Below are 12,038 nucleotides of genomic sequence, written 5' to 3'. Positions count from 1 at the left end.
TTTCTCTTGTGGCTAATGGTACCTCTAGGTATAAGGGCTTGCAGGGTTGGGGCCTTAAGGGCAGAGCAAGTTATTGACAAAGCTAGAAGTAGAATCCAGGAGTCCTGCACTCAAACCCCTCCTTTCCACCTGCCCACTCTACACCTTCCACCTGCGTGTGTATGTGGAGGGGTGGAGGGGAATATTTCATGGTAGCAAAATGGAAAATACCAGACTTGTATCTGTTGAACCCTTCAGCTGGTGCTCAGGATCCTCCAGCGGCCCTTCTGCCCGGCAGAGCCAGCCCAGCGAGGCAGGGAGTTGTGGCTGCTCACTTTTAGTGCTGTTCCACTTACATTTTGGTTTCCACCCTGCACAGTCTCCTCCCCCCACCCAAAGGCAATAAATGAAATGAAGAAAAAGGAAAAAAAAAAAAAAGGCTATTTTGGTATATTAGCCTCCTTGTGGCCAGGTGAAAGGTTAAATTCACATGATTCATTGGAGGCTGAGAGACAGCACTTTGTTGCTAGGATTTTGGGGAATGCGGAGGGCTCCAGTGCCGGAGTCTGAGTAATCTTTAAGGGAGAGAGCCAGGCTCCTGTCTGACGGCTGCAGGCCCAGCAGTTCTGTGTTTCATTTCAGACTGTCACTCTCCTATCTCTCAGCTCACTCCCAGCTCCAGCTTGCTGCCAGATCTTGGGAACTGTTAACTCAGACAAATTTATAGATGGAAAAAGAACAGTTAGCCATTGTTCAGTGGGGCGGGGGTGGGGGAGAGAGCAGGGCTCCAGTCACCTAAGTCATGATGTAACATGGTTATTACATGGCCCCGGGGAGACATGCCACGGGTCTTTCTCCTCTCTGCCCCATCAGGGAAGCTGCCACCATTGCACAGCTCCTAAAAATGGGACTTGGGCTTTGAAGCCACTTAGGCGCTTTGGAAAATTCTGTTGTAAGTGACCAGTTTCTCCTTGCCTGGCGTCTTGGGGACAGGACTCAGAATTGCTGATTCTCGCCAGTTTTATCATGATTTTTTTCGTAAAGTTTTAATCACTGGAGTCATGGGATTACCCCAGACTCCCAGCTTTCATGGAAACAAAAGATAAGTTTCTAGCCAGAATTGTTACAGAAAACAGCTTGACAGTGTGACACAGGCTCAAAAACTAGAAGGCAAATTTAAAGACCCCCAACAGGCAGGGTAGGTTAGTGGTTCTATCACTGGACCAGGAGACCTGGGTTGTATTTCCAGCTCTGCCCCTCCTGCTGGGTGACCTTGGGCAAATCACTTCACTCCTCTGTACCTCAGTTTCCCCACCTGTAAAATAGGGATAATGATACAAACCTCTCTGTAAAGGACTTTGAGAACTGTTGATGAAGTGCACAATATATTATCTTTTAAAGGTCTTATGATTTTTTGGGGTGGGGTGGGGCCTGACTCATGACTCATGATTTATGAACAATTGGGCTTGGCAATGCTAGGAGAGATCCCAGGCTAATGGGGGAAATTTTGGGAGTCTCGTGTTGGACTGTTTGCCTTGTGTCTCTGCCCCTTACTTTTGTTTGCATTTATCAGCCTCTTAGGTGAAAAGACACTTCTAATTCTAAACTCAATCAGGTGTCTGGAAAATGGAGCTACATTTTTTTCCATCTTTGTACATCATCTCCAGCCATGTAAGGTTATTCTCAACACAATTGTACATGTGAAGGGTCTGGCTTCGCTGCTTAACATGGGTGATTAACAGTCAGCTTGGCCTACCTCAGTGTGAACATTCGCACAGCAAAGCCCTACCCATGTTACTGGGTATTCACTGGTTCTGCACTCGCCCCAGGTGTGTCTGGGAGCATATTCCATAATTTTTTGGGCCAAGATGCTCTAGGATTCTTGCCCAGTCAATTGTGTCAATTGCAGAGAACGTGTCTGTCCTGCAGGGGAATTGTGGGAAGGCACTGGAGAACTGTCATCACTCAAGTGATTCAGCCTGCATCTGCTCTGTACAAGGGACAGGTTCCAGCCCAAATGAAGATGGAGCCTAGGTTCTAATTCACAGCCCAGCAGGGTAAGCTTGTCTGGGCTTAAAGTACCTACAAACCTGGGCCACTAGTTTGGGCTAAATCTTCTTCCAAATTGATGGTGACTCTGCACTGCTGAGAGTTGCAGAAACCTATATTCATCCAGAAACTAAGCAGATACGACTCTGAAGAGACAGAAGGAGAAATTAAGTCCGCTCCCATTTTTACTATCACTTTCCTCAGTACATTTTAACTATCGTGTAGCTGGACACACACATGTTCACATTATAAAGCCTATCAGCTGTTATAGTAATGTTCATTCATTATCTAAAGCATTTGTCACATCCATTCCTAAGAGAACTTATTGAATTAAAGCATTGACATTGCAGAGACATACACACACACACAAACATACCCAGGTCTGAGTTCAAATCTGGTGCAAGTCCACTGATGTTACTGAAGATATCCCAGAGATGAATTTCAGCAATGTCTTTACCGTGGGCTAATTTTCAGTCTACACCTTTCTCCTCATTTATTTTACAAAAGATAGAAATAATTTTCCGTGAGGGAGAAGTGGCACCCTGACACCTCCTGAGCAAGATAAGGCTGAGATAAATATGCAGTGCAGCTATCCCTATCCATTGTAGCAAAATGTAACGTTCTTTGCAGTGCTTGGCCAGATGATTTTTATACCTCCATGTCTAACACGTTTTTCTGCCTTAGCTCCTTTACCTACATTCTCAGACTAATGGTTTTATTTCTCAGTTTCTCCAACACATCTCGGCTCCTCTGGCTTTGTCCAGCACATCCTCCAACTACATCTCTAAACCGTTTTCATGGCCTCACTACAGCTTTTTGGCTGCATCTCTCACCTGATCAAACCTCATTTTTCAGTCCCTCACCACTGACATCTCAACCTCACTGACTGCATTTTTCATCTCCTTTGGCAGAAAGACATAACTTCAAGGGGTCTGAACAGACTCCCATGGAGGGAGAACAGTTTGGGATGGCTATTCCATCTATACCAGTGATCTAAGTCTCTCTGGCTAGCCAGAGGAATATATCATCATGCAATATGCTGTCTTATCCTCTTCTAGGCAAGCTATTGTTTTAGTGAAAACAGTTTCATTCTGTCCCAAATTCTCTAGAGTGCACATACAAAACTTATGTTCATGCAAGTCAAGGTTCATGCCCATGGGACTGGCACTCTATGGCTGACACACTGGGGTACTGAAAAGGGGAACTCCAGTCATAAATGCTTGAGCTGCTAGATCTTATGCTAAAGAGCCATGGCTCTGTAGCTGGGGACAGTAACAACTAATAGTCCTTGCGGATCAGACTAGAGGAGGACCTGTAAAACACACTGACAGAGGGTTACACCCCCCCACATAACCTCTCAATTTGTGCACATGCTGTGGGCACTGGTTACACACAAGTCAGGAGCGTGCAAAAGTAAACATGTACCTTTGAACAACTGGAGCCCATAGTGGAGGTTCACCGCAGATGGAACTGCATCCCCTAACACAGTGGGGTTCTGTTCTCAGCAGGGGAGTCTAGGTGCTACCATAATACAACCGCTAAATAATAAACATTTGTCATGACAGAACGAGGATCCTCCCTGAAGAAAAGACCAGCCTTGTGTTTTAAAAACAGTGACAAAAGTCTTCCTACTGCTTATGCATCCCCACAGTCACGGAGCTATATCAGCCACAGCCAGTTGATACAGCGCTCGCCCATTTAGAGTAGCAACCTGTGTAAACTGCACACTAATGCCAAACACCACTCACTATGTGGCAGATGCCAATGTTTTAACGGTCACCCTGGCATGTACGAGGCACGGGTTCCAATATAGAAATAGTTCTGTTTATAGGTCCAAATCCAGACCCTAGCCCAGGCTGTGCACAGGGGAAAGAATCTTCTTCCAGGCCATAGAGGTGCTCCGTGATGGCTACTGTAGCTGTGAAACTGCAAATAGCCCATGTGGATCTAATTCAGCCATCTAGGGTTGGGACGAGGATGGAAAGATCAACCTGAACAGCAGATCCCCATGCCATCCCTGCATGCCGACATGCACAGATCTGCCGTGGAGCTGGGCTTTATAGCGGACAAGGTGGACACATACCTTAGGTGACTGTCCCTAAATCCTGCTTCCTCTATGTGTAGTAAAAAGAAAAGGAGGACTTGTGGCACCTTAGAGACTAACCAATTTATTTGAGCATAAACTTTTGTGAGCTACAGATCACTTCATGCATCTGATGAAGTGAGCTGTAGCTCACGAAAGCTTATGCTCAAATAAATTTATTAGTCTCTAAGGTGCCACAAGTCCTCCTTTTCTTTTTGCGGATACAAACTAACATGGCTGCTACTCTGAAACCTGTCTATGTGTAGTGGAGCCACTAATTCAGTGGCCGGCGCACCTCTGTGGCTATGGAGGCAGGGCCAGGAACTGGCGCTTAGTGGACAACTTTTAACATCCAATAACTCCCTCCTGCAATTCCACAGAGCCAAACTGAAGAGAGTCATGTGTCACTAAGGGCCAATGGAACTACCTATGAACATGCTCAAGTGTTTGTAGGACCAGACCCTAATTCTGTTCCTCATGAAGGAAAAGAAAGTTAGTAACCTGTTTGTTCCATCGCACTTTAACTGGACCAGGCTTTGCTTTCAGCAGCCAAAACCCTCCGCCAGGTATTCAAAAATCTTCAGCTCAACATTTGGTTGGCCAATCATTTCTAAAAGCAAGGTGCTGGGGTCACTTATGCCAGAACCTTATGCTAATCTGCATACAATCATTACCGTGAGTTGAAGCTGAGGTCACCAATGAATAGTGTGTTTTAAGAGCTTGTTGATCAAACAGAATTTACAGACCAGGACAGTTATTGACAGGGCTGACAAACGTGCTGTTGCAATGATTTACAGTCCAGGTGTGTGTTGTCAGAGCAAGATATTTACCCGAGATTCCAAGAACAGTTAAATTTTAATCTTTAAAGACCTTTCCTAACTAGGGCTTTTCTGCAATGTCTTGGGAGGTTCACAACTTCTGGTCCATTTGCAAATTATCATAAAAGTGATCCTGAGTTTCAGAACTTTCAGGGGAAAATAATAGCAGATTTAGTCATTTATGATGTTTTTAACGGATATGAAACTTGTAAGGTGAATTGACAGAGGTGGCCTTACTCTCATTCCAAAAGTATAATTCACCATCATGCACTGCCTAGAATATATGCCCATTAATCGGGATTATCTCTGAACATTTAGCAGGCTGAGAATATGGATCCTGGAGACGTCAGCAAGAGATTTCATTAGAAGAGACACCAAGTGCTTGGAAATGGGAAATGTATTCTATTCTAAACATCGGCTGCACTGAGGCTGACCCTAAGACTGCACAGAATTGACTGGAAAGACAAAGAAAGCTGAAAATGAAAACTCTGTTCATATGTAACAGACTCCATTTATTGCAACAAAATCTGGTTTAAAAGTCTCCTGTAGTTTTTTTAACATTCAGAATGGCAAGAACTCTTAACTCCGAATAGTCAATATTTATCTCTGCTGATGTGCAGAAGCTTGCTACATGACCAGAGCATTAACAAATTTCCTGTCACATATTGCAGAATATTTATTACTATCTCCTAGGCCTTACTAGATACTTCAGTTTTGCAAAACATGCCGTGGATGAGATTTTCTATTTAAAGTTAAAAGCTCCACTCCAAGAATATTTAGGGATTTTGTGCTAATTTTTTTTTTGTTATCAATCCTTCCTTTATGTTATCTAATTTGCCTACTGGGTAAAATTTAAAAGAACTCCTAACCGTCAGTATGAAAAGAACCCAGCAGGCTAACACTGACTAGGTCCTCAGATCTATTAGCTGTAAATTACTTTAACATGAGTGACATCACACTTGACTCTTGGTAAAACAGTGTTAAGTTAGTGGGTAATAAAACAGCTTGACACTAATGATGGGTTCTGGGTGATAAATTACTGTCATGATCAGATAAGGGTTCTTGAGACTAACCTTGAACTAAATCTGGTTTGTTGCTACATCTTGTGTGCAGTGTTCTAACTGGGAAGATTAAGGGCGAAGGGTCCAATCCTGCACACCTCTCACAGACGTGGGCTTAATATTCAGAGTAGACATACTCTCAATGGTCTTACTTTTGCAAGTAATGATTACTCACGTAAGGAAACATTTGCAGGAGCACTTTCCGTCCCAGACACTGGGGATGCTCATATGAGTAAAGCAAGGAGGAGGAATTGGCCCTAAACTTGAGACCATCAGCCCAGTTCTGCAGTCCTTACACTATTGACTCCAATGTAGGAACTTTGCTTGAATAAGGACTTCAAGACCTGGATCTCTGTCTCATATTATTTATATTTAAAAAAAAAACAATATTCAAAATAGGGGCCTGATTCTGCAAGTTGCTGAGCCCCTACGGGGAGTTGCTGAGTACCCTCAACTCCCATTTATAGGTGCAGGAAGTGTTGGATGAAATTTCTTGGCCTCTGCTACACAGGAGATCTGACCAGAAATCTATGAATCCCAGAGAGGTCAATAAGAATTGAAGGCACTCAGCACTTCACAGGATTGGCCCCTAATTCATTAGGCTTGTTTTCCTTTAAGAGATTTGGGGAAAACTCTGTATACAGAGCTCTGAGCCAGCCAACGTCAATGAAACCACATGAGATTTGGAATGTTTTTGACATCTATTTTCTTTGGAAACTAACCAAGGTGTTCTTAGGAAACAGCTTCACAAATTCTTTTACATTATTATTGTTATTGGATGCTTGATTTTAATTTATCATTCAGGTAACAGGCTTTGTAGATGGTCTGTGTATTAGTTCTTATACAAACTTCTGTATTAAAACATTCACCTGAGTTAAATTTCGTGCTTAATGCATTATTGTTCCTGCCCTTTATTATGACTGGTATAATCCAGAGAGACAAGGTGGATGAGGTAATATCTTTTACTGGACCAACTTCTGTTGGTGAAAGAGACAAGCTTTTGATCTTACACAGAGCTCTTCTTCAGGTATAATCCAGGCATACTTCTATCTTTCTCATGTTACAGAAGATTGTAGATTTCAATGAAGAGTAATCCTCCATATAGAAATCCACATACTTTATTAATCTAGGATAGACCTAAACTGTATTTTAAGATGTGCCAGTTTTAACACAGGCAATAATGAATTTATAATTCTGAAAATTACTAGTGCAAAGTGTAGATTTTTACCTCAATGCAGCATTGCTTTGAAAATTAAAACGTATGGGAACACCTTATCCTATGAAGAATGAAAATTATGTAATTCATTAAGAATAGTCAGATGAAGGAGGCTTCAGCACAGCCTGCTTCTCTTATAGTTTTCATCATCTACATCTGGCAAATAATAGCTGGGTTACTGAAATTTGAACTGCAGTACATTTGAGATGCAACTCGTGTGTTCCCATTTTTTGGTCTTTGCTATTTGAGCCCTTTAGACTTGGGACTCAGAAACCGAGGCACCCCCCAAAGTCAGAGGCTACTTTTGAAAATATTAACTAAAAATCTAGAAATAAATATATTTAGGCTTGGAAAGATTACATTTTTATCAGTAAATGTGGGTAAATGTCCATTTTGCCATACACATACAAACTGATGAAAAAATATTTTAATTGATGATCATCTAAATTTACTGAGAGGCAAAGGAAGAAAAATGCTGCTCAAGAACTTTTCAGAGTTTGATTTAAGGATAGTTACTTTGTATATTTTAACATGTGATGTTGATAATTTGTGCTGTAATGGTCATAAAGCTTTGACTTTTTGAATCTCAATATCTACAGTCATTAAATAATTATTGTATGATCTCCCCATAATTTCCCACAGCTGAGAAAATTTAAATCACATAATTTTGCCCAACTGTGAAAATTTAAAAATTGAAAAAAATAAAAATAAACATTGATATTAGCTAGCGAAATTATATAAAAAAATTAAATTATACAAAATCTAAATATACTTTTTATAGTCCAGATGCTGGTTAGTTCTCCATTAGCAGCATTCCTGAGAAAGATGACAACAAGGTCCAAGCAGTGCTTGGATCTGGATCCTAAACCCAGGATTGATAGTCTAGAGGCCCTCCTAAATTGAGCCATGGAGGTACATTGTGGGCCCCCGGAATGTCTATTCTCATGTTTTTACTAAACAAAGAAAGACTGACCTGAAACAAAAAAAACCTTGTTCCGAATACCCTTGAACTTTGGGATGTATGAAATTATCTTAGGTGAAATCGTCAGCTTGGGTGGGTCTCTATCAGGGACTTCCTCATCGCTGTTCTGGTTCTGGCTTTGCATAAGAGCAACATTTTGGCAGATCTGCACATATAGCTAGAGCTTTGGAATTTCTACTATATTCTGCCTTTGATTTGCCCAGCTTGGCTGTGGGCAGAGGGTTCATATTCCTTCTTCTGACAAACAAGCCCGTAAACATGTCACACATATGCTCACAAACATGTCTCGGCTTAAATGGTTTTGTCTATGTTGTGCCTTCCTTGTCATTGCTTTACCAGACATAACACAGACTGACAGAATAGAGTCACCGTGATTAGCATGGGAAGGAAGCAAACAATCTCTGGCTGCAACTACAGTCTCCAAAGAGCTTATCAAACATACGCATGAGCAGGAAATGCAATACGTTGTCCCATTTCTCATATCATATTCATGACTGTTGCAATCACAGAACACATGTACCCCAGCAATATGCTAGTACCACCAAAAAATAAGTACTTATACGGACGAATGGAATGATCGATCCATTGATTTTAATGGAACTACTCATTGTCAGCAAGGATATCAGCATCTGACCGTAAGTAATAGACATCTCATAATCATGCTATATAAAAAAAATCTAAGCATGCTGATTTGTGGGAGACTGGGAACTGAGATATTGAATTCAAGGATTTTCAAAGATGCTTACTCAGGTAAGTAATCCTTATTCCTATGTGTAGTCAATGTCTCTACTTGTGGGAGTAAGGATTACTCACATGAGTAAAGGTTAGCAGGGCTTGGCCCCTCTTCTTTACTCTTTTGCATAAATTAATTCACCAGTTCTTATCAAAGACGATCAAGCTTTCAAAATATTGCCCTGCACAGCTACAAACATTGTGTCTAGAGAATTTAATAATAAAATACATACATTCTCACCCAAAGTCTAATATTTTCTCTAAACCAACAAGCCATACAGCAAATGTTGGTAATAAATATCTGTACTTGGTATAATAAAAGCAATGTTTATATTTTTGACAGAATGCATTTGTGAACTTACAGTCATTAGAGATGTAAACTGAAGGCAATAAGATAACCTCCTTCCCAAATGTTCTATTTATTTCTGTAAAGTAATTTGTATGATTTATCTTATAGACTAAGGTTTATGGTTCACTTTGAACTGGAGGTTCTTAACTCAACGATTGCCTGTTTGGGCCGAAGCATGTAAGTGATGGCATGACCTAAAGTGTGAGATGAAAGGAGAAAGACAAAAACAAGGCAGGCTTCTGGGATTTTGACCATTATTTCTATATTCCATTGACATCTCTGGGTTAAATATTTTCTTTTGGAGGCCAGTATGATCATTTCATCTGGATACCATAGATTTGAGCAACTAGAAAAAGCTCAGAACACTAGCATCTTTAGTAAGATATGCAAGGATGCATACAATAGAATTCAAGGGGGTGAAATGCTAGTTTTAGACATAATTCCCAGTTTTCACATCTCATAAATGGGCCTCCATATATTCTGAGATTCATAGCCTCAGAATTTGTTGTGGAATTCACACATCACTGCATTCACACTTCACTGTAGAATTTCTGCTTTCATTTAAAAAATAGTTTCTAACTAACATGGTTTTGAAGATAACGTTAAAAATCTTGGAGTAGAAATATAAAGTCAGCTTTATCTTCTTAACTTTGCAGAGAGTCTGATACAATACTCCTGAATGAGTGTGAACTGCCTCATTCATCTGTGGCTGTTAGCTCTAATATCTAAAAATGGAAATTAACATATGAAAACGTGAAGAGAATGTGAAATAAACAGAATATAATATAAAAATAAACAACCAAGGGGCTCCTGTATTGATTGTATTATTCATTTTTGAATTTAATTCAATGAAACCTTCAATTTTGAAAATTTATCTGCAGCTGTCACAGAATTTTGACAATTTCCAATGGAGTCCTGTAGATTCTAGGGCCCTTGTTGCAGAATTTGGGTTCAGCTTGCTGCCAAATACACAGTGTCTTGGTCAGACATTTCTAAACAATTCACCTTTTCAGATTAAATGATCCGTGCTTGGTCTCTCTGTCAAAAGGTGAATGGGTGGGATTTTCAAATGTGCTCACCATTGGTTTAACTCTGCTCTGACTGAAGTCAAAGGGAGTTTTACCACTGATTTCAGTGAGAGGAGAGCCAGGGCAAAACTGAGCCTTTTTGAAAATCCCACGTCATATTTCTGCAGAGCATGAGGAAAATTGCTTCAGCTGTTTCTCAGATATAGGAGAATGAGAAAGAAAAAAAAATCTTCCTTTTAAAAAAAAATGCACCCACTAATCTCTCTCTCTTTTTTATGTATATAACCTGGATTAAATAAAGACGGCTGACATTTGAAAGCTGAAGGCTGACATGCCAATAGTCCTCTGTGGGGAGCAGCATCTCAGCTGGGTTTGAAATAAACAGCCTGGTTTTGATTAAACAAATCTATAGAGTTGAAAGTTATGTGCTGGGCATGTGCAAAGCAACACTGCATGAAGTCAACACAGCCAGAGATACCCATTGAGCATGTGCAGGCTGCTCAGGATTGGAAAGGGGGCATTCAATCCCATGAACATGGCCTAAGCAAGGCCTTGCATTTGCTACTCAAGCCCCACTTAAAATCACGTCTTTAGGGCTTAAGTGGCGTATATAGTTGTTTGAGCTCTTTGCCTGGGGCGAATTTGACCATAAAGGCCAAATCCCCCTATCAGTCACAACTATGCAACTCCACTGATGTCAGTGGGCGTGACTGGGCACTAGAATTTGGTCTGAAGTGAGCACTTTAAATCCAGGCAAAGAAGCAACAGTTGGGCTTTTCTCCTCACTACTGATTACAATTGTTGGGAGATATTCCTGTTCTCACATGGAATGGGGACTTGGCTGCCTCTGCCCCTTCCCCCATTCCTCAGACCAGTGCTTGTGTGCTCTGTGCATTTAGGAATCTGAAGAGGAGGAGAGGTTGGGGACTAGGATGAGAAGATGCAAGTTTCCTCTGGACCAGTGGAGATTCCTCAGGAGGGGTAATAGAGCCTCATTAAAACACAATCCCTAGAGTTTCAGGACTGTGCCTCCCAGAATGGCCTGGGGCCTCCAGAGATTCAGAAATATGGAGTAGGTGACTAGAGATGCACCTCCTGCCTCCTCTGGCTGGCAATCAGGTGCCAGGCACTGGCTTGACCCTCTCTTTCCACATTGGCAAATAAGTCTCAAAGACAGTTCATAGCCTCTTGTTTCATTGCTGGGTGGATGTTGCTTCTCATTTAATCTCCTGTCCTTAAGAGGGGGTGCACAATTTCTGTTGCCTCTTGGCTTGGCTGGGTGCACATGTCAAGTCTACTCCTTGACTCTGCTCTGGGTACATGTAGCTTTGGGAGCTGGCAAGTGGCCAGCTGTACAGATAACATAAGTGGAAATCACACCTTGCAAACTGGAATATTTATCCACCCAGAGCAGCAGAGAGAAAAACATTCCACAAACGAATGCAGAGCACAAAGTAGTACTAGATACATTATGTGAAGTGGATGGAGTGTCCTACTTCACCTACAAAGCAATCAGCCAAATAATGGTGGCTTAACCATTTCTTTGCCTTTCTGGAGATAATTCGGGATATCCAAGGTCCAGTTCAAATGGCTATTTAACATAATGGAGTTGGAATTGTTGAAAAACATTTCACCCCAACCACTGTGATTGAAGGTACATGCACCGCATCAGTTCACTCCCCACCCCTGAAATATTACAGTGCCACCAACTCTACTAAAGGAGAGAAGAGTCTTCTTCTGA

General features: G+C 41.4%; 1 long non-coding RNA gene across 1 annotated transcript in view; it reads left to right on the top strand.

Annotated features, from left to right (window-relative positions):
* The first annotated feature begins 8,626 nt into the window (after positions 1-8,626).
* The window catches only part of LOC125622150 (uncharacterized), a 34,916-nt gene continuing 31,504 nt past the window's right edge, over positions 8,627-12,038 (top strand). The window contains exon 1 of the long non-coding RNA XR_012664682.1: positions 8,627-8,823. This is a non-coding gene — a long non-coding RNA (uncharacterized LOC125622150). The remainder of the gene's footprint in view (positions 8,824-12,038) is intronic.

This window comes from Caretta caretta, chromosome 13 (assembly GCF_965140235.1).
Source record: "Caretta caretta isolate rCarCar2 chromosome 13, rCarCar1.hap1, whole genome shotgun sequence".
NCBI lineage: Eukaryota > Metazoa > Chordata > Testudines > Cheloniidae > Caretta > Caretta caretta.
Note: the sequence above shows the minus strand (reverse complement) of the source record. Positions and strands in the feature narration are given on the sequence as shown.